This window comes from Elephas maximus, chromosome 4 (genome assembly GCF_024166365.1).
Source record: "Elephas maximus indicus isolate mEleMax1 chromosome 4, mEleMax1 primary haplotype, whole genome shotgun sequence".
Taxonomy (NCBI): Eukaryota; Metazoa; Chordata; class Mammalia; order Proboscidea; family Elephantidae; genus Elephas; species Elephas maximus.
This window is the reverse complement of record NC_064822.1, coordinates 176,435,069-176,447,935: the sequence shown is the minus strand read 5'-3', so window position 1 is coordinate 176,447,935 and position 12,867 is coordinate 176,435,069. Positions and strand designations below refer to the sequence as shown.

General features: G+C 45.7%; 1 protein-coding gene across 4 annotated transcripts in view; it reads left to right on the top strand.

The window, feature by feature from the left end:
• Window positions 1-12,867, top strand: part of LARGE1 (LARGE xylosyl- and glucuronyltransferase 1) — a 686,352-nt gene that overhangs the window by 615,382 nt on the left and 58,103 nt on the right. The window lies entirely within an intron of this gene.

The window sequence follows — 12,867 nt, the reverse complement described above, 5'->3', positions numbered from 1 at the left end:
ATTAAGTCGGGATGAAAGCTAGAACTCTCTATATTAGCATTTCTCCCTTTCTTTGGCTACCTACCCCCACCCAAGAAGCCCTGGAACTCCACAGAACACAATTAGATAATCACAGACCTTCTCCACCCTGCTATCCATGCAGAAATCCAGCTACAGTATCCCTAACACACTTGCCTCTGGCTCCTGCTAGAATCTTTCCAAAGACAGGGAGCTCGCTACCTCCCAAGGCAGCTTACTCCACTGTTGGAAAGCTCCAGATGCTAAATAAACCATTCTTTCCTGCATTGAGTTGAAGTCTTCCTTTCTATAAGGAGCCCATTAGTCTGAGTCCTGTCCACTGGAGCAATGAAAAATAAGGACACCCCTTTTTTTTTTTCTCTCTTGTATCTGACAACATGTCAGATAGTGTCTACGCTACCTAATGGTATCTATACTATCTACACTGTTGTTGTTAGATGCCATCGAGTCAGTTCCAATTCATAGCTACCCTTTGGACAGCAGAATAAAACACTGCCCGGTCCTGCACCATCCTCACAATCGTTGTTATGCTTGAGCCCATGGTTGCAGCCACTCTGTCACTCTATCTTGTTGAAGGTCTTCCTCTTTTTTGCTGACCCTCTACTTTACCAAACGTGATGTCCTTCTCCTGGGACAGTGCCTCCTGATAACATGTCCAAAGTATGTGAGACAAAGCCTGGCCATCCTCGCTTCTAATGAGCATTCTGACTGTACTTCTTCCAAGCAGATTTGTCCCTTCTTCTGGCAGTCCATGGTATATTCACTCTTCTGCGCCAACACCATAATTCAAAGGCTTCAGTTCTTCTTTGGTCTTCCTTATTCATTGTCCATATACTCTCTACACAGATGTATCTGTAAATATCTATATAATCTATATATCTATTCTATCTAGGAAACCCTGGTGGCGTAGTGATTAAGTGCTACAGCTGCTAACCAAAAGGTTGGCAGTTCAAATCTGCCAGGCGCTCCTTGGAAACTGTATGGGGCAGTTCTACTCTGGCCTGTAGGGTTGCTATGAGTCGGAATCGACTCGACAGCATTGGGTCTTGTTTTTTTTATTCTATCTAATATTTCCATGCAGAGTGTTACTCACATACATGCAACTCCCCTGAACCATTGTGTTTGTAGTGTGATGCTTTATTGTCAAGAGTGCCTTGTTCCACCTAAGAAAATTTTCCATATAAAGGAAGCTCACCTTTTGAAAGGCAAAATCATTAAAATATATGTGTTTTCACCAATTTGGATGGGACTCTTGCTAAAGTACATACTTTTCCTTTAGTAACCAATATATATTAAACTCAGTTTACAGTTTTTGATGACTAAGGGTTGCATTGAGTAGGATGGAGAGGGTAAGGATTGACCAGAGGAGAGAAGACGCTGTTTATCCCAGGAGGAAATGGCCTCAGACTATTTGCTGCTTACTCTGCAGTTTCCTTTCTGACAGCTGTCACTTTCAGTTCATCAGATTCAGAACAACCCTTTCTGGCTCCCCTCCCTGTTCATCCTTCACCTGGCAGCCTAAGAAAGACCAATGGTATTTAAGTCTGAAAGAATGCTGGTAAAGGAGTTATCCATTGTCATGTTAGAAGTTAAATTGTGCAACATTTCAAACATCCAGAAGATGCAAAATAAAAATTAAAAAAAGTCTGGACAGCAATGAATTTTACCATTGATATTGTAAGTCAACAGTCAGTGTCTGTACATTTATAGCTTCCTTACCCCATGCCCACAGCAGACATCAATAATTGATGACCACACTCTTTGCACCCAGGTCGAACCCCACACTCCTCCCCAACACAGCCCTTAGACAGCCAGTACTGTTACCAGACAATGGCATGCGAGCTGAAGCCCGTTGGCCATCCCTGTGCTAGGTCTTCTGTCACTCTCGGGATTAGCTCAGCTCTTTGTCCTATTCCAAGACCTTGCTCGGCATTCTTCTATCTTTTGAGAATTGGAGATACCCTGCAGAGAAAGAGAAATATGACTTTAATCTTCGCCACAGCCGTGGGAGGTGTTTATTATGAGTCACATGTCACAGATAAGAGAACCGAAGTTCCGAAAGGATGAGTTATTTGCTCAGAGTCACACAACTCCTCAATGGGTAGGCCAAGGTTAAAGTCAGAGCTATCTAACCCTAAAGCGACAGTCCCAGGGTCATGCTTCCCAACTGGATGTAGCTATGTATTTGGAATTAACATCACAATAACTGTAAGTTTTTTAATGATTCACCTAGTTATTTTACTTGGTTTTTCTTACTGTTTCCCTAACCCTGCAAGGTAGTTATTGGTGGTAGTGGTAGTTAGATGCCAGTGAGTCACACGCACAACAGAAGGAAATGCTGCCTGGTCCTGTGCAATCTCTATGATCAGTTGCAGTTTGGACTGTTGTGGTCCATAGGGTTTTTGTTGTCTGATTTTCGGAACTAGATTGCTGGGCCTTTCTTACCGGTTCATCTCAGGCGGGACGCTCCACTGAAACTTGTTCAGCTTAATAGCAACACATAGGCCTCCACTGACAGCCGGGTCATGGCTGCACATGAGATGCATTGGCTGGGAATCAAACACTGGTCTCCCCCGTGGAAGGCGAGAACTGTACCACTGAACCCCCAATGCCTCCTAAGCTAGATATCTCCATTTTACAGAGGAGGAAATGGAAGCTCAGAGAATTGAAGTCATGAATCAGGTCAATGCAGAGAGGGAGCTGGCTTTGAGCCCCTGACTCACAGTTCAGTGGTCTTTCTACAACTATTTAAAGGACTCCCCGTTAAATTGCAACACCTGGCCCCTGTTCCTTTACTCCCCATCTCTAGAGTTCCCTCCTTTATTTATCAGCAGTGGGCATTCTATATATTAACACTTATTCATTTTGTTGATTTATGTTTCCCTCCGCTAGAATGTAAACTCTGTGGCTGCAGGGATTTTTGTCTATTTTAGTCATCATTATCACCTTCTGCCTGAAAGATTGCCTAGTACTATTATGTGCTTGGTAAGTTGTGCTGAACAAATGAACTATAACACATCTTTCCCTTGAAGCATTTGTAATGTGCCAGGAAGATCCCTGTCCTTGGAACCAGAAACCTGGCCCCAAGGACTGGATCTATGACTTGTAGCAGAACTCTCACCTTCCACAAGCCTCCATTTTCTCATGTGTGAAAAGATCAGTGAATAAACCCACCCCAGACCATTAGGGAAGCCCCTCGGTGGTACAAATGGTTAACGCACTTGGCTGCTAACCCAAGGGTTAGAAGTTCAAGTTTACCCAGAGGCACCTTGGAAGAAAAGCCTGGTGGGTTTACTTCCAAAAAATTAGTCATTAAAAAGGCTAAGCAGCACAGTTGTACTCAGTCACACCTGGGGTCGCCATGCATGGGAATCAGTTTGACAGCAACTGGCTTTACTGGTTAGGCTGTTGGGGTGGTTGACGGAGTTGAGGTAGACCAAGTAGCATGCAGCCACGGGACGTTATTGTTATGAGTGCTGGCCAAAAGCTGATTTGGGCACCTTCCCCCAAAACTGCTCTGAGATCCCTACCTCCTTTCTGAAATGAAGAGGTGTTCCAAGTTTAAGTTCCTCATGCTGCAAGGGTGATGGGCTGCCTGTGGGACCACGTTCCCTGATATTAAGCCCACTAAGAGGAAAAGACAACAGCATCACCATGGCTCAATTAGAAGTTAAAAATAAGACACATATAAACAGATTCTATAAACACTTTATGGCGCCACTCTGCGTGGCAGTGCCAAGGAACAGATGGCTCTGTGGAAACAGCTGTATCCCAGAGAAACCCCAGAGAAAAGCCAGAATTCATTAATGCTCTCACATGCGAGCCACATGTCACCAAGCCTTTCGTCACGCGGCGGGCAGCATAGCCCAGGGTGGACAATGCCCAGAGCATTCAGACAGGCTTCCCAGGGCCAGCCTCCAGTGGCCCTCTGGGGGCTTATGAAGTTCCCAAAGCCTTATGGACCCCAGGTTTGACCTGAGAGGCCAGGGGAGGGGATGAGGGAAGAGGAGCAAAGGAGTTAGTAGTTTGTGAACCAAGGGGTCAAGATACTCGTGGATATACGGCAAGCCACAGGGTACCCCTCTGGCCTGCCTGCTTTTTACTGTCTATCCTCAATTTGCATACTTCCCTTTGCCTAAACTTCTGGGACTCTCTCTATTCTCCTGTGCCTTTGTAGCAGCCCACTCCCTCCTGTCCTTCTAGCTGAGTCACCTTCCACTGAGCAGCCTCTCCTGCCCTTGCATATTAGGTTAAAGAGCAGTTCTGGAGCAAGACAGCCCCATATAAAATGCTAGGAACACTAGCTGTGGGATTTCAGGCAATTGACTTAAACTCACTGTGGCTCAGTTTTCTCATCTGTAAGATGAGAATAGTAATTATTCCTACCTCATAGATTTATGAAGACTAAATAAAGACAGGTCAGAAGCTTAGAATAGTGCTTAGAATAGTGTAGCACATAACACATCCCCCCCCCATTAAGTTTTATTTGTATTATTTATTCATATTGTAATTGCATGGAATTGTAGGTGCTGACTTGCTTCTTTGCCCCTCCTTAGAAGGAAGGATGACAAGAGTATATCTTACATATTTTGAACATATTGTCCGGAGGGATCAGTCCTTGGAGAAGGACATCATGCTTGGTAAAGTACAGGGTCAGCGGAAAAGAGGAAGACCCTTGACAAAATGAATTGACACGGTAGCTGCAACAATGGACTCAAGCATAACAATGATTGTGATGATGGCACAGGACGGGGCAGTGTTTTGTTCCGTGGTACATAGGGTCACTGAGACAGAACCGACTCAACAACAACTAGACTGCATAAACTCTTTAAATGCATAAACTGGGGATCCATTCCCCATTCCTGGCACAGAGCTTGGAGTTAATTTTGTGTATGGATGAAGATGGCACAGGACAGGGCAATGTTTCATTCTGTTATACCTAAAGTCACCATGAATCAGAGCCAATTTAATAGCGACTAACAGCACTTGTGTGCAGTGAATGACTTAATACTGGTACCTGAGAAGGCAGGAGACCATGCCTTTTTCTTCTTTCTCCCCTCAGAGCTCCGGTCAGGGCTGAGCAGACCCTCTCTGAACATTGACTGGAACCCATGTCTCTCCCCTCCCACTAAAGAATGAAAGTGGCACCTGGTTTGGTTTCCTTAATAAAAATGCATTGGGTTCCTGGAACTCTGTTGATTAAAACACACAGCAAGCAACCAGTGAGCAGGTGATCTTCCCCTACCTGTCTCTGTGATTCAATAATAATCTGTATGATTTAATAAAAAGTAACTGCCTCGTGGCAAGCACAGAAAAGCACACTGGATTAAGTTCCGGAAGACGGGTTAGAGTTGCAGCTTCTCTGAGCAAATCTCTAGTGCCCCAGCGTCCTCACCTGTCAGCTGAGTGTACTACAGGCAGCCCTGCCCATCTCAGGAAGGTGTTAGGGAGGAACAAACGAAATAATGGATATGAAGAGCGCTAAAAAGTGAATGTAGAAAACAGTACCCTTTGAGTGTTATCTTACCTACCAGACATGTCCCTTCATTGTGCCAAGATATCAGAAGGAGGAGTGTTGCAAGAAGAAACCAGTGGCCTTGTTATTATGTTGTTAAAAAAAAAAAAAAAAAAATTTTTTTTTTTTTTTATGTTGTCAGGTGCCATCAAATCGCTTTTGACTCATAGTGACCCTATTTACAACAGAAGGAAACACTACCTGACCTGTGCCATCCTCATGATCATTCTCACGCTTGAGCCCATTGTTGTAGCCACTGTGTCAATCCACGTAGGTGAGGGTTTATCCTCTTTTTCCCTGGCCCTCTACTTTACAAAGCATGATGTCCTTCTCCAGGGACTGATTCCTCCTGATAACGTGCAAAGTATGTAAGATGAATTGTCGCCATCCTCGCTTTTAAGGAGCATTCTGGCTGTACTTCTTCCATGACAGTACAACAAACTGACAGACGTGTGGGGGACCAGTGGCCTTAGAGGCTCTCTATTTGGGCCATTGTACTATGTCTTCATCACTTAATGGCCACTATTTTTTTTTTTATTATTCTAAAGTGGCTGTGTTAGGTAAGACTCCTGTTGTTGTTAGCTGTCATCAAGTCAGCTCTTGACTCATGGCAAATCCATGTACCATAGAATAAAAAGTTGTCGGGTCCCACACCATCCCCATGATCAGTTGGAAATCAAACCATTGTGATCCATAGGGTTTCCACTGGTTGATTTTCAGAAGTAGATCGCCTTTTTTCCTAGTTCTTCTTGGTCTGGAAGCTCCACTGAAACTTGTTCAACAGCTCCACTGAAACTTGTTCAACATCATAGCAACACACAGGTCTCCCCTGACAGACAGATGGTGGCTGTGCTTGAGGTACGTTGGCGGAGAATCCAACCTAGGTCTTCTGCATGGGCAGCAAGAATTCTACCACTGAACTACCAATGCTTCCTTCTAGAAGTTGTAAAATGGCTTAACATGCTGGAAGTTTATTACTCGTTCATGTGAGATCGAGATGGCATTCCTGTTGGCAGGCAGCTTTTCTCCAGGCTCAGGGACCCAGATTCTTTCAATCTTGTAGTCACAGAATCGTCAATTGCTAACACTAGAAAGAACCTCAGAGATGGATTAACAAGGCATTGTAGTGGCTTGGTTACCTGCAAGAACTCAGCAGAAATATACCTGGGTTTGAGTCTCAGCTGCTCTTTTCACTAATTGTGTGGCCTTGGACAAGTGGCTTACCCTTTCCAAAGATGGATGTCTTCATCTATGAAAAGTAGTCCCTAACTCACAGGGTGGTTAAGAGTGCTGAACAAGAAAGTGCCTGCAGAGTCCAGCGCATTGTCTGCCCAGTGAGTGCTTGATCCTTGAGAGTTATCTCATGAAGCCTACGGGGTAAAGAACCTGAGGAAGGCGGCCTTTGTTCTTGGCTCCAGAGAAATAACCACTGGAGTAATTGGGGAACCTTGGTCTAGGACTTCCAGGCCACACCTAAGAATTTGTGCTAGCAAGTGGGAACTGACCTGACCAGAAAAGACTCACCTGGGAGGCTGTTATCAACTGGCCTTAGGAGGCATGATTTAGCCTATCCTGCAGAACTGGTCAGTAAAAACCTTGAACGCAGAGAGCTTCCTGGTTGATGAGGACATCTGCGCTCAGAAGGGTGGTACGTCCCTTGGGACATGGAAGCTGTGTGGGGAACCATCCCAGGCCTCACCCCATGCGTCTCTTCATTTGTATTCTTTGTGGCTATAATAAACCTGTAGTTCTAAGTGTGGTATTAAAAAAACTATTGCCATCAAGTCGACTCTGACTCATAGCGACCCTGCAGGGCAGAGTAGAAATGCCGCATAGAGTCTCCAAGGCTGTAATCCTTACAGAAGCAGACTGCTCCGGCAAAGCAACTCGTGGGTTCAAACCACTGCCTTTTTGATTAGCAGCCGAACTCTTTAACCATTGTGCCATCAGTATACTCTCCATGAATTCTGTGAGTTGTTCCAGTGAATTATTGAACCCAAAGGTGATGGAACCAGCAGGTCAGAAAATAAGGGTATTGTATGGACTCCTGAGCTTGCAGCTGACATCCTGAGGGGTTGTGGGAAATCAGCCCCAAATTTGTGACCAGCGGGTCAGAAAGCAGCGGTGTCATGTAGACTCCTCAAACTTGCAGTTGTCATCTGTCTGTTTGGACGTCTAAAAGACAGTGTCCTTTTAACTTCTGAGTGCCGACCTAGCTCCAGGTGGCTAGGATCAGCAAGAGAGTGCCGGGCTATGGCTGGGTACAAGAATGGAGAAGCAGGAATGTGAGGACTGGATCACTCTCCACATTTTGGGGATTGGATTCATGATGACCTTTATCACACAAAGCCCAAACTCTTTCTGACTTCTGGGAGAAATGACTTGCTCAGGGTCATTCAGAAAATGAGTCTTGGAGAGATCAGGGCTCGGTTTCCAGTCATCCTCATGATCTCACTGCAGTTTTGCTTGCTGTAGACAGGAATCCCTCAGGCCAGAGCACAGAGGCACACTCCCAGTCCCCCTGAATCCGCAGGCATGACCAGCTATCATCTATGGCAGCTCAGAAGTCCATCCAGGGCCCTGTCCTTAAGGATGGGAAGAAATAAATGCAAACTGCTTAAAGGACCATTCCCTTGAGCCCAAATCTCCCTGTGCCTCAGCTGGCTGCCCAAAGAAGCAATTTAGCAAATGCATTTTATCTCAGGAGAAATCTGTCTTTTGTTTCTTTGACTGACTTGTCCGGAGCCCTCTGCTCCCCCGTGGCCAGAGTGCCACAGCATTCAGACCTGTTAATGAAAGCACTCGCCTACAGCCCAGTGTCTCCCTGGAGAAATTACTCATATCCTGGGTGGAAGGATGCCTTTTTTTTAAGCTGGTGGAGTCTCCCTTCATGAGATAACATCAGCCACACAGTCAGCAATAAGCAAGCCCAGATTAGAATTTGAAATGGCGCATAATGTAATCATAATAACATTGCTTAGGTTTATATAGCACTTTACAGTTTACAAAGCACTTTTACATGCATTAGCTCATTTGAGGAAATTGCAGGGAATTAGTTAACTACAGAAAAGTATGAGGAAGCAAATAAAATTCATCTGTGAATCCACCACTCAGAGGAAATTTCCGTTAACATTGTGACGGGTTGCCTTCAATCTGTTTTCTATGTGGTTCTTTGTTTGCCTGTTTCCTGTATGGGGACCAGATTGCGTATACATTTCTATGGCCTGTTTTGTTCATGGAACAAAGTTGTATCTTTAACCATCTCATTTGATCCTCACATCCAGCCCATGGGGGAGAGGTAATTGTATTGTGACAATGTCCCCAGCTTGGGGTCCACGACTGAATTCTCAATCCAGAGCCTGCTTCTTGCTAGCGAGGTAACTGGCCGTTGACTGAAACGTTTTGAGCCTCGATTTCCAAAGATAACACCCAGTTCAGAGGATAGCTGGCAGATTAACGCTACTGAAACATCATACCAGAAAACATCCCACGCAGCACCTGACTCATAGTAGGTGCTCGGTCCGTGTTAGTTGAATGAAAGCACAAACCACCATGCTGATGATGAATATGGTATTAAAGCTCAAGGAAGGCATCTGACTGGCCCGCAATCCCGTACCTGCCAAGGGTTGAAGTTGGGTAGGTCTGTTGGCACTATGACTGATGTGTTTTCCATAAAACCCAGTGTGGGTGGTACCGAAACCAAACCCATTGCCATCAAGTTAATTCTGACTCATAACGACCCTACAGGACAGAGTAGAACTGCCCCACAAGGTTTCCAGGGAGCACCTGGCAGATTCGAACTGCAGACCTTTTGGTTAGCAGCCATAGCACTTAACCACTACGCCACCAGGGTTTCCGTGTGGTTGGTAGACAACAGTATTCCCTAAACCCTATCCCTTCTGCACTGGGATGGCCACAGGTAAGCCTGGGATGTGGATGTCACTGAGTCACATTAATTGGTACCATGAAGTTCATGGTTAGAGGCTGCTTATCCCCCAGGGTGGCTGGTTCTGGGATGGGCCATGCTGAGATTGTTCTGGAGCACCCTCATTGGTCACTCACTGCTGTCTTTCCTACCTGCAGTGACTATCAGGCACATCCAGTAGAGGCTTGCTGAGCATACAGGATGCTCTGGAGAGTCTAGGTCCAGGGGAGTCAGAGAAGAGGGGGATACAGCCTCTGCCTTTAGAAGCTCACTGTATGGGTGCTGGAGCCACTGACCTTGTGTCTTAGTTATCTAATGCTGCTGTAACAAATACCACAAGTAGGCGACCTAAAGAACAGGAATTTATTTTCTCAGTTCCAGAGGCTAGAAGTCCAAATTCCGGGCACCAGCTCTAGCCGAAGGCTCTCTCTCTGTCAGCTCTGGGGAAAGATCCTTGTCTCCTTCACCTTCTGTAGCCTGGTGCTCCTCATTCCTTGGTGATCTCCACATGACATTTATCCCCCCCCACCACCACCACCATTTGTCCTTGATTGTCTCTGTGTCTACACTGCTCTGTTTCACTCACAAGTGAGAGGTTTAGGACACACTCTACACGGATATGGCCTCATTAACATAATAAAATCCATTTCCAAATAGGATTACATCCACAGGTATACAGGTCAGGACTCCAACACATATGGGCGGTGGCGGGGGGGCACGATTCAGTGCATAATACCTTGACATGTCATTTTTCCCTGACTCATTCACATGAGGGCTATATGTGCTTTAGTTGAGTGTTGGGGGGGTGGGGGGAGGATGAGAAACCCACACACATTCATTTCTCACATTCTGGTCATTAATGCTATTTTTCATATGGTGAGGAGAAGCTTCTTGTTGAAAACTCATTCAGGAAAGACCCTTTTCTCCGTACACATGTGCCTGCACACTCATAATACACATACTCATCCTTACACACCCATCCTCACGCTCACACTCATCCTGCACACACATATGCCTGCACACACACATACACACTCACATACACTCATTGTCACACACACACATCTTGCACATACACACCCACACCCTCAAACACTCCCTCTCTTTTCTTTGTGGAACTGGAAGCCGTGCACTCTGTCAACACATTAAAAACACAAAACAAAAGCAAAACCCTGCTTGTGCCGTGAATTTTGCAGATGTTTTTTTTTGTTCTCTAACGGGAAAGAATTGCGTGTGCTCTTTTGCAGTGTGGGTGAAGGAGGGAAGGAAGATAATATCAGTTGGTTGTTTCCTCTTCGGAGGCAACGTCATGGTTCCCAGGCATGTTGGAGTTCCTTGAGGAGAAGAACATGGGGACTCTCCGATCCTCATGCATCAGAAGGGCCCTTCACACTCATGCGGCCCCTGCCTTCCCTGCCCCCTGGCCCTTGGCATGAGATCCTCCTTCAGGTGATGTCTGAGGACAGAAGGCAAGCAGCTAAGTGCCTTGAAGGGCCTGGGGACTCCCTTTCCAATTAGTGATAATAACAACCATGATAATAGGTGACGTCTGTTGAGTGTTTACTTCCCTCCAAACACTGTATTCCTCATGCGAAGCATCTCTCAGAATCCTCCTACAATCCCTTGGTGTAGTTACTATTAGATAGGTGGAGAGCTGTTGTTGAGTTGACTATGACTCATGGCGATCTTAGGTACGACAGAGTGAAATGTTGGCCAGTCCTATATCACCCTCATGATTGCTGGCATATTTAACACCATCATTGCAGCTACTGTGCCAATCCATCTCACCAAGGGTCTTCCTCATCCTCATAGGCCCTCTATCTCAACCAAGCACAATGTCCTCCTCCAGCAATTGATTGGACAATTTCTGTTGTCATCCATAAGGTTTTCATTGGCTAATTTTCAGAAGCAGATTGCCAGGCCTTTTTTCCTTGTCTGTCTTAGTCTGGAAGCTCCACTGAAACCTGTCCATCATGGTGACCCAGGCGGTATTTGAAATACGAGTGGCATAGCTTCCAGCATCATAGCAGCACGTAAGCCAGCACAACAAACTGACAACCGGGTGGTGGTACTTACTATTATTATCCCCATCTTACGGTTGAGCCAATTGAAGCGCAGGAAGGTTAAGTAACTTATCCAGGATTTGTAGGCATGAGTCGGGCCAGTATGCTGTACATGCTTGCTGCCCTGCAGCTGAAAGACCATCTCTCCTGGAAAGACAGCATGGTGGTAGCAGAGCACGGACCCACGTTTGACCTTGAGCCCAGCCACACCCTGAGTGACCTCAAGATCTTGAAACTGCTTTCTCAACTGTCCAGTGAGGTTGCAGATGCCTCACCAGAGGGCTTTGAAGAGGAAGGGAAATCACCCTCACCCAGCACCCTGCAGGGAGTTTGCTTGCTCTCCAAAACCTGTTCAGTTACCACAGACCCTAGAATTGCAAGCATCAGAGCCAATAGTGACCTTCAGAAGCGTCTGTTGGTTACCTCCTATGCATATAGTTAGAGGACACAAAGGAAATTGGAAGGGCAAGCCTTAACTTCAGAGCAGGGCTTCTGACTCCTTCTTTCTATCTCAGACCACTGCTAGGAATTTGAGTTTCTAACAAGTTATACATAAGAATCACCTGGGGATCTTATTAAAATGTAAATTTGGATTCAGTAGGTCTGGGGTGGAAATACAAATTCTCAGCAGGGAACTCGTTAGAAATGCAAATTCTGAGCAGAAGTTCAACAAAGGGATTTGGGTTTAATCCTGCAGACCAGAAAGGGTCCTCTGGCTCATGGGTTCTCAGTTGGAATGAGAAGTCCCGTTTTTTCCTGGTTTTTTATTAAACTCTTGGCAGAGTGGGAATCTTCAAAAAAGCAGAGACATCAAATTGGATTTGAAAAGCTAAAGAGTATCCCTGATTGCATCCTTTTTAACAGTTAAACATTTTAAAGTGACAAAAGCGGAGAATGTCTCGCAGACCACTGGCTCCCAACGGATCCCCCACAGGGAATTTGGAAATATGTGCGTGCATTCAGAGTTGTACTGGGCCACTGTTGGTCGTCACAAAAATTGGAGAATGCTGCTAGCACTTAGTGGACAGGGGCGCAGAAGGCTGAGTGTCCTGCGATGTATGGGGCAGGCCTACATTTGAAGAAGTATCCCGCACAAAATGCCAGTAATGCCTGCCCTTAGCGACCTAGTGCTGATGTCACAGAGATACTAGAAGTGGGTGGCTTTAACAAACAAATTTATTGTCTCACAGTTGTGGAAGCTGAACGCCCAAATCAGGGTCTCGACCAAGCTGATTTCTTCCTTGTCAGTCACCCTGGCATTCCTTGCTTCCTTGGCTTATAGAGAATCCTCACATGACATCTATTCAGAAGTAATTAGACTTAGAACCCACCCTACTGGTATGATC